Genomic DNA, 10,499 nt, shown 5'->3' with positions numbered 1-10,499 from the left:
AATCTTCTCTCTTGTCCACAGAAGCCATCCTGTAGACCTGAAACACTTAACTGATCATTAATCATGAGGAACAGGTTTTGCAGGCAGCACTCCCATGCAAACACCCAACTGCCATTAACTTGCGTGGCAGATGTCGAGAGGTGAGAACGCTGGGTTCTGAATACAAGGAATGTGTGTCTCCCAGGTTGGGGGCCGATGAGGTGAAAAGAGATTTGTGCGATGCAAGCTATCTCTCCCTTTCCTTTCTTCCTCGGATTTTTCTCTATCTTGAGTAAAGTTCAGTTTTCAGAGATCAAACCTGGTTGTAAACACAGCCTTTAAAACCTTTGCACTGCTTTACTGCAGAATTTATGGTCTGTTTACCTTCGAGGCGAGGAGCAGGCAGGAGAGGTAATCCTGAGCCTTTGGTGGACGACTCAAAAGAAAAAAGGGATGCGGGGCACATGAATAAAAATACTTCCTTGTTCCATCCGTGATTTGTGGGTGCAGAATTCTTCCCGAGAGAGGTCATGCCCTAAGGAAATTGGCCCAACCAGCCTTTTGTAACCATTAGAACAAGTAAGTCCCTGAGATCTTAAAAGAAACTTCTGGAAACCCACAGATTTGGGGATTTGGAAAATGCACATGAGAACATCAGAGGCAGGTGCCTCAGTGGTGATGTGAGGTGTCGCTAGCACTAATGCCCTCTGGGAATTAAAGGCCAGGCCCCAGCACGGCATGGGAGCTTCCTTAAGGGGAACCAAGCGCAGCCACCTAGGGCGGGGGCGCTGTTCCAGCCACACTGCATACACCTTCAGCGACAACCTTCCAAACAGGAACCCAGTCACAAACTGTCCTCTGGGTGAGGACTTTCGAAAGTCAGAGGCCAAAGAGAGTGCCTGGCAGGAATAAATCATCCAAGATTTTTTTCAACATAAATTACAGGAGATTTCAATTCCCCACTCACAGTTACAGAACTAGCTGTCATCTCAGTCACAGAAGCTGTCACATAAATGAATGGGTCAAGGAGAGGAATTAAAAGACCTGGGTTCCTGAGAACTCATACCTCCTGCTTATTCGTACCTGCTGGTTATGTTACCATTAGCAAACACCACACTGGGCTTCAAGTTTCTCCCCAGTAGTATGGGAACACCAATACTTGTCACTCAAAGGCACAACTAGGACACAATAGTGCACTTGAAAGGGCCATGACAAGTTAATCCTACAAAATGTAAAATATATGTACTACTAATAATGATTTTGATGACTGCAATAGATATTTTAGAAATAAACTATCAGTCCCTACTCCGATAATGAATGAGTCTTACATTATGGGGAGGAAAGGGAAATGCTCTCCTTTTCTTAACTAAGTTAAGGAAACCACCTCAGACAAGCATCCAGGAGGAGCGCTGTGGCTTCTCTCTGGCCTGGTCCTCACAAACGGTGTGGCCCAAGGCTTCACTCTTCAGGGGAAGTGTCACAGTCACAGCTGGGAGCGGATGTTGCCATGTTAGTGAAGGAGAATCCTCAGATTGGGGTCAGGAAAGTCGGGGTCCATTCCAGGCTCTGTCGCTTAAGGATCTCTAAAATTATGGACAAAATATTGATCCCTTTGGGACTCCAATATTTAGGCCTGAGATAAACCACAGTGTTCCTAAGCCTTTGCTAGTTCTAAGTTCCCATGATTCCCTATCAGGTAATAGGTAAATAAATTCAAAAACAATAAATAGTTGACTTCAGAATAGTTTTGTATTGTAAGCCATGTGTTAAGTAATGAAAGAGATGAAATTGATAGATCTATTGTGAAACAACCTCAGTTAAGAATTAACTCAGTTTTTTCTTTTTTTAGGCCGAGTGAGGTGGTTCATGCCTATAATCCCAGCACTTTGGGAGGCTGAGGTGGGTGGATCATCTGAGGTCAGGAGTTGGAGACCAGCTTGGCCAACATGGTGAGACCCCCGTCTCCACTAAAAAAAAAAAAAAATGGCTGCAGGCTTGTAATCCCAGCAACTTGGGAGGCTGAGGCAGGAAGATTATTTGAACCTGTGAGGCGAAGGTTACAGTGAACCGAGATGGTGCCACGGCACTCCAGCCTGGACAAGAGAGTGAGACTCCATCTCAAAAAAAAAAAAAAAAAAAAGAATTAACTCAATTTTGCTGAAAATAGTTTCCTTTTTGTCACCCCACAATTCATGTCTACATGAGGCTTGGCTGCCATTCTTACAGGCTACACTTTCAGCGTGCCATCCCAAAAGACAAGATTAAAAATCTTTAATCATTGATTTAGGGAATTTGAGTAATACTGTTTGGCTTTCTGCCAGGCATCTTAAATATTTAAGAGAGAATCAGCCAAGGGCAGTGGCTCACACCTGTAATCCCAGCACTTTGGGAAGCCAAGGAGGGTGGATCACTTGAGGTCAGGAGTTCAAGACCAGCCTGGCCAACATGGTAAAATCCTGTCTTTACAAAAAGCAAAAATTAGCTGGGCGTGGTGGCACACTCCCATGATCCCAGCTACTCGGGAGGCTGAGACAGGAAAATCGCTTGAACCCGGGAGGCGAAGGTTGCAGTGAGCCGAGATCGCACCACTGCACTCCAGTCTGGGCGACAGTAAGACTCCGTCTCAAAAAAAAAAAAAAAAAAAAAATAGAGAGAGAGAGTCACTACTTGGATTAAACAAAAGAAAGATGCAAGGACACATGTGCCCTGTTGGTTACTGAGATAGCTCTCATTTCAGAAAAGACAGAGATTTTGTTGCCAGAATAAAGCTGCCCGGGTGCCAAGCAGGAGAAACTAGAGTAGGAAACAATTTGAATTCATGTATGTTCTATCTGCCTTAAGGCTTCTTTGAATCTGCTAATATCAGGTAAAGGAAATTGAATCAAGTTATGTAAAGTGTGGAGGGAATGATCCCTTACAGTTTAGGTTACATCATATAATTCTAAAACACAAAGGATGTAATGTGAGTTAAAATCTGTAAACAATAAAGCCATATAATAAGAGATTGTTCATTTTGTTATTTGATCTACAGCACACCAAACTTCTGGATGGTTGAAATTTCTGAGCAAATCTCAGAAGAGATAAATGACTTCTGAAACCTTTTAAGTCTATCAAGTTCAGGATGTGTTTCACCATTGCCTGCTTCCTGGTAAGGCACGTCCTTCATTCATGAGTGCATTCATTCATTCACGATCTCATGAATGTGCCCAGTGGCGCAATGTGCCTGCAGTGAGGGGCTACTATCCCTCCTGCCACCTTTCTCTCAATACCCTGGTTCAGAATTTGTTGTCCTGAACTTTCTCCAAGGCAAGCAGTACGGCAGGTGAATTCTGTTTCCAGCTCAGGTTCTCTGATGTGAGGTGGGGGGATAAATAAAATGAGGGCAAACAAGGCGTTGACTTCACTCAAGAACAAGAGAAATCAGCCTGTTAGGGTAGTCCAAGAAAGAAAGCTAACTATGGAAAACTCTCTCACTTCCTTGCCCCGAAAGACATTCCTGCATATTTCTTTTGGTAAAACAAGCTACTCAGGATGAATTGAGGGGTTTTGTCTGCCTTGGGCATGTCTGTGGTCTCAGCACCTAGAACAGTGCATGGCATGAGGTTGTGCAGATGTTCATTGATGTTGACAGTGGACTTAAAGCACAAAAATGGCTCTTTAATAAGTAAAATTTCACCTTGGTGTTGGAACTTGATTTATTAACACAAGGCCCCAAGCTCACTCCTATTATCAATTCATCACATATTTCAGCTGCCGGGAAACCCCTCTAGAAACACAACAGGCAATGTGATGCCTGGTTAAGACCATGGGCTCAGAATGAATTTGGGATTTACCCAACTAGTTATGTGGCCTGAATTTCTCCCAGCCTCAGTTTCTCACTGTAAAATGGAAGTAATCATAGTATCCACCACATAGAACTGTTGTAAGGAGGAAATGAGGGAAGGCATGTAATCCCACTGTCCCTGTGAAGCCAAGATGAGAACAATGATTTTTGCATACAGATATGTTGTGTACGCACAGCCCAGGCCAGACCAGGAAACTCTGTCACCCCTGATACACTGTGATGAAACCACAACCCTCATCGAAAACCATCAGCGTGCCTGAGAGGCATCAGAGCCAAGCTCTGCTGATGGAAGATGCCCCTCTGCTGGTCATTCCCCCTGGGCCACTGTCTGTCCCTCTGGAGGAGAGAAACCAAGAGGTTTTAGGTTTAGGTCTGGGGAGGATCGACATTATCTCTGTCTCTCAAGGCCTCCCTGGAAAAAAAGCTTATTTGGAAGGGAAAATAATAGCAACAAAAAAGGCAAACTAGAGAGTAAGAGCATAACTGCAGAATATTCCTAAACTCCACCACTTGGGTGTGTGCAGAGATGAGACTGTTTAATTTTTTTGGTTTTACCTGCCCCATTTCCAAAATGCGGTATTGTCCTCTCTGATGTATGTTGACCCACATGTAACACTAAAGAGCTGCTCAGATTTCCCAAGAACCCACTCTCACAAAAGGATTATTGAACAATGTAGACTTTGCGTAGCATTTCAAGAGGTCCCACAGGGTTCCACAGGAGGATGAGTTTCCATGGCACTTGCCCACAGCAACTTTCTTTTATTTATTTATTTATTTATGTATTTATTTAAGATGGAGTTTTGCTCTTGTCACCCAGGCTGGAGTGCAATGGTGCAATCTCGGCTCACCGCAACCTCCACCTCCCAGGTTCAAGCGATTCTTCTGCCTCAGCCTCCTGAGTAGCTGGGATTACAGGCATGTGCCACCATGCCCGGCTAAGTTTGTATTTTTAGTAGAGACAGGGTTTCTCCATGTTGGTCAGCTGGTCTCGAAATCCCAACCTCAAGTGATCCGCCTGCCTCAGCCTCCCAAAGTGCTGGGATTACAGGCGTGAGCCACCACGCCCAGCACTAGCAACTTTCAAACTCTTTATTAGACATTTCTCTGAAACCTTCTCATCAACCACACCACCTCCACTTCACCAGGCATTTCTGTCTCAGCTCCTGCCCCATGAAATTCCCAGCTCTGCTGGCTCCTCTCTTTCTCATTGGGTTTTTCCTCTTCCAACCCCCATTCTTCAAATTCTTCTATAGGGCTGTTCAGCTCCTATTACCTCATATTCCAAAACTGGCATGTTTCCCAAGATGGGACCAGCAAGGTGTTGTCCATATAACCATGCCCACCATTGTTAGAAGGCAGTTGTGGTTACAGATGGCAAAATTTCCCCAATGACATCTTAATATTTTGTTTGGATCCCATAGTGAGCATAGTTGTTTGTCAATCAGCATCCATTCACCCCTTTTCAATTGTACCCATATTCCCTTTCTAGTATCTACCCTCCTCCTTTATCCTACCCTTATCCCAGCTCCAGTGGTGAGCCCCGATCAATCTGAGCCAATCAGAGTACTCCTATTGCCTTTGCCAAAATGCTTTGGTCAGGGATGGATATGTAACTAATTAGGGCCAACGGAAGGTAACAGATAGTTTGAGAATTTCTGGAAAAGGGATTTCCTTGCTTTTCTGTAAGCACTATAGAATGCCCAGTCTCGGCTGGGAATGGTAGCTTATGCCTGTAATCCCAGCACTTTGGGAAGCTGAGATTGGCAGATCATTTGAGGCCAGGAGTTCAAGACCAGCCTGGCCAACATGGTGAAACCCTTCTCTACAAAAAGTATAAAAATTAGCCAGGCATGGTGGCAGACACCTGTGATCCCAGCTACTCGGGAGGCTGAGGCATGAGAATTGCTTGAACCCAGGAGGCAGAGGTTACAGTGAGCCAAGATCGCGCCACTGCATTGCAGCCTGGGTAACAGAGCAAGACTCCATCTCAAAAAAAGAAAAAAAGAATACATGCCCACTCTCTCCCATTGGACCTGAAGAAGGAGTCTTAGTCCTGATGTCTATAGCTGCTGTCTTACAATCGAAGATGAAGCAGCCTTGGGATTGACAGAAGGAAATGAATAAAGGAACCTGGGTCTTCAATAATGTTTGTTTTTGAACTTCTGGACTCACTAGATTAAAATCAGGTCTACCTCTGATGTTTAACTACAATATTTGAGCAGCTACTTGTTTAAGTGAGTTTCAGTTGAGATTTTTGTTTCTTGCAGTCAAAAGCATTCCAACTGATATTGGCCCCATTGTTTCCTGTGTACTGATCTTAATATCCAACTAGACCACAAATTCTTGGAAAACAAAGACTTAGATTTCTTTTGTATTTCCCACAGCAACACTGCAAATACGGTAGAAGTTCAATGAGTATTCAACATTGGGCTGGTTTGTTATTATAAGATCCTTGAAGTAAGGAGCTAGGTCTTCCTTGGTTTTTGTGCATTCACTCTGAAGTATTGGCTTGAACCCAGGCATCTATCAATAAATAATTATAAGTTAATGAAAATAATAGCTTTGGATATTCTGAAATTTTAACCACTTGGGAATCGTGATTATAAATTACAGCTCTGAGCCTCAGAATTTAAACATACTTTTCCATCTCCATCCTCCAAAATCCTAAGAATCAACTTACTAGACCAAGTGTGGTGGCTTACGCCTGTAATCCCAGCACTTTGGGAGGCTGAGGCAGGTGGATCGCTTGAGCTCATGAATTCAAGACCAGCCTGGGCAACATGGCAAAATCCCATCTCTACAAAACATACAAAACTAGCCAGGCATGGTGGTGCATGCCTGTAGTCCCAGCTACTCAGAAGGCTGAGATAGGAGGATCACTGGAGCCCAGCAGATGGAGGATGCAGTGAGCCAAGATGGCACCACTGCACTTCAGCCTGGGTGATAGAGCCAGAACTTGTCTCAAAATAAATAAACAAATAAACAAACAAACTTCCTTAAAGGCAGAATGTGGTCAAACCCCCAAATTTGTAGAATCTTGATGGTTTTTAATGTCTTATTCAATTTGGAAATTGTTTTTAATGAACATATTCATGAATTTTTAAAGAAATAACCCTCTCAAGGTTAATTCACCTAAAAATTATTCAAAGTTCAAGAGAAATAAAAACTATCTACTCAAGCAACCAGCCAGTGAGTGGCAGCTCCTCTCCCATGGGGTGTAAACTGCATGGGTTGAGGAACTATCCTGCAAACAAGATATTCAGAAGGATCCAGAGCCTTTGCCAAAATCACAGCACATAGCAGCACTGTGTCAACTCATACCAGACTTGATGGCTCAGATCTTTAGCAAATACACTTTCATTTGCATGGAAAGCCTGCTCAGAAGGCACATGCTTCCTCCTGAGGCCTTCAGTGAGATTCCAAGTGAACTAAAGGACCTGTCATTTGTGCTGATTTTAGGGAAAGTAGAATATATTTGCTAGGCTTTCTTACAACACATTACTATCCTCCCGTGTTCACACAGGACAGCGTCTTGGTAATGTATGCAAGATTTCCCTACAGATCAGTGATCAACCTACAGATTTCTCTTCCACCCTCCAAGCCCTCTCTTTAGCCTCCCCCTATGCCTGGAATCCCCTGCCCCTCATCTAGACACTTTTGACTGCAAAAGTGTCTTCTGTGCTGTCATTCTGAGGGCTCCTGGAGTCTACTGCGTCCAGGTAAAAATTCCTGATTTCCTAGGAAACAGGAAAGTTTTCAGGCACCCTATCCAAATATGAACTTCACAGAATTCCCCATCACTGAGCACCCCACAGACTGCATTTACCAATATGGAAATACTTAAACATAGGTATTTGTTAATGTCTTCAATATGTTTACCAATACCTTTATTGTATCATTGGTCATATGCTTCTAAAAGGCAATGGTCTGGTCAGATTCACTCAAACTGAACAACAGAGAAAATTCATAGAGCAAGTGAGGGCTTCATTCTTCCTTCTCCTTTATTTTGTGTGCTGTGTTTCTGGCATCCAGTGTTGTGGAATACCACTGGCCTGTGTCATGTGCTTCTCTTCCCCGCTCCCCTATTTCAAAACACACCTGTCCTGTGCCCAAGCACAGGACAGAGAGCTCTGCTCTCTGCTAAATTTTCAAATAAGAGACATGATGATTAACATCTTAATAGTTATCCCATCCCAGTTGACATTAAAGTAGGACAGATGATGGGAATTTAGGTGACATGACAGAGAGATTTTGGCTTTGAGGGCCTGTAGAGTTCCATCATCTGGGCATCTATTTACATTTAATTGTGAAAGCCAGCCTTAGAAAGGAATCTGCCACAATGCCTCACAAAAAGCAGAGCTTTAAGAGATGTTTTTAGTAACAGGGCAAAAACAACAATAATCTCATATACCTACTTCTGCCGTTTACAAAGCACTTTCACATATATTATCTAATTTCGATAATGATGATGGTACACACACATATACATGAAAATAAAACCATGGAATCCAAGTGGCTCTTCAAGTGTGCCACTCAGCAAGTTACTAAACAGGACCATTAAGCCATTTGTATTTTTTAAGGCAATTTTTACAAGTATAGGGAAGGTTGGTAGGTTCACACTTCTACTTCCTCTAAATAGAAAGGGGCTGGAAGCCATTCTCTTCTTATTTTCTGTTGCATAGCTGTATGCTAAGAGCATCTGCACACCTTGGAACATTTGTGGGAGGGCAGGAGAAGCTATTTCTTCCTGCTATGAAACCTGATAGCAAAGCCAGCAAGGTGTCAGGAAGCAGTGCCCCTCAGCAGAGGAGACCTTTAAGACTTGTGACCCTCCAGGAACACACAAAGGGACATATCCTTCCTCCTCCCCTCCCCTCCCCTACCACCCCATTACTCCATTTAGGATGTGATGAGAAAAGTGACTTCATGGAGAGGATGAAAGCTGGGGACCCGGAAAAAAGGAGATTGATTTCGCCAGGCATTGCCAGCACGCTAAACATAACCCAGGAGAGGCGCTTCCGGCCAGGACCTTGACACAGGCACACGAACACAAACACCACAGGGGTGTGCCTGCCCAGCCTCCAGGTGGTAGTGCAACTCCTGCCTTCTCCCCAAACATGTGTGTTCACAAATCCCCGGATCCCAGTTGGGAGTGGGAGGCAGAGAGTGGAAAGGCAGGTCAATCAGATACTCAGACCTTGCCTGAGATGAAACAGCCCAGGTGTGAGGCCAGAGGCTAGGTGGCTCTGCATGAAAGAAAGGTAGCAGCTTTGGTTTGTCTAGAAAACGCAGAAGGGGAGGGCTGGCATACTCAGGATACCTGTTTCTCTAGTATTTTCATCAAAACTAAAAGTTCAACTCCTCAAATCATTGGAGAAATGTGAGCTTTCAGACGTCTCATGGCTATAACAAATTCTAGCCATGGTTTACCAAAATCTCACTCTTTCCAGAATACCCTAGGAGATATAAAGGCTAGTGAGGTGAGGTTTTATGAGAGGGGTCCTAAAAAGAAGGTAAGAGTATTGCACCCCTACATTTTAGTGTTTCTCAAACTTTGTTCCATGGAATACATGGGGTTCCATAGTTAGACTAGACTGGGAAATGTTACATATGAGTCTCCCCTCATAAACATTCCCAGTGCCTGCGAACATAATCAATGCCTGTTGGATGGATGAATGGATAGATGGATGGATGTATGTATGGATGGATGGATGGATGGATGGATGGATGGATGGATGGATGAGTGGATGGATGGATGGATGGGTGGATGGATGGATGGATGGATGGATGGATGAGTGGATGGATGAGTGGATGGATGGATGGATGGGTGGATGGATGGATGGATGGATGGATGAGTGGATGGATGAGTGGATGGATGGATGAGTGGACGGATGGATGGATGGATGGATGGGTGGGTGGATGGATGGATGGATGGATGGATGGATGGACAGATGGATGGACGAATGGACAGATGGATGGATGGGTGGGTGGATGGGTGGATGGATGGATGGATGGATGGATGGACAGACAGATGGCTAAATTAAATCTCTGGCCCCTAAGTGGCTGCATCTAGTTGTGCCCACCAGAAAACCTCCAGGTTGCCAATAGTTTACATTATGAGCTGTAACTTAGAGGTCAGCCAGCCTAGGATCTTTAAGATTTCTACTTATTTATTATTATTACTATTATTATTATTATTATTTTGAGACAGAGTCTCCCTCTGTCACCCAGGCTGGAGTGCAGTGACATGACCTCGGCTCACTGCAACCTCCACCTCCCAGCTTCAAGTGATTCTCGTGCCTCAGCCTCCTAAGTAGCTAAGATTCCAGGTGCCTCCCAAGAAGCTAGGATTATAGGCATGCACCACCATGCCTGGCTAATGTTTGTATTTTTAGTAGTGACGAAGTTTCACCATGTTGGCCAGGCTAGTCTGGAACTCCTGACCTCAAGCGATCCATTTGCCTCGGCCTTCCAAAGTGTTGGGGTTATAGGTGTGAGCCACTTTGCCTGGCCAGATCTTTCAGATATTTTAAAAACTTGTGCCTGTTTGATGCCTGCAAGCTGAATAGGTTCAGAAGAATTAAATAATAAAATTCAGAATTAGGGATAAGAGTCATTTGCCTGAAAAGTTGTATATTAGAAACCTCTTATAATAAACCTTCTCTGGGAGAAGATG

This window comes from Pongo abelii, chromosome 17, assembly GCF_028885655.2.
Source record: "Pongo abelii isolate AG06213 chromosome 17, NHGRI_mPonAbe1-v2.0_pri, whole genome shotgun sequence".
NCBI classification, from domain to species: Eukaryota; Metazoa; Chordata; class Mammalia; order Primates; family Hominidae; genus Pongo; species Pongo abelii.
The sequence above is the reverse complement of the archived record's forward strand: the minus strand, read 5'-3'. Positions refer to the sequence as shown.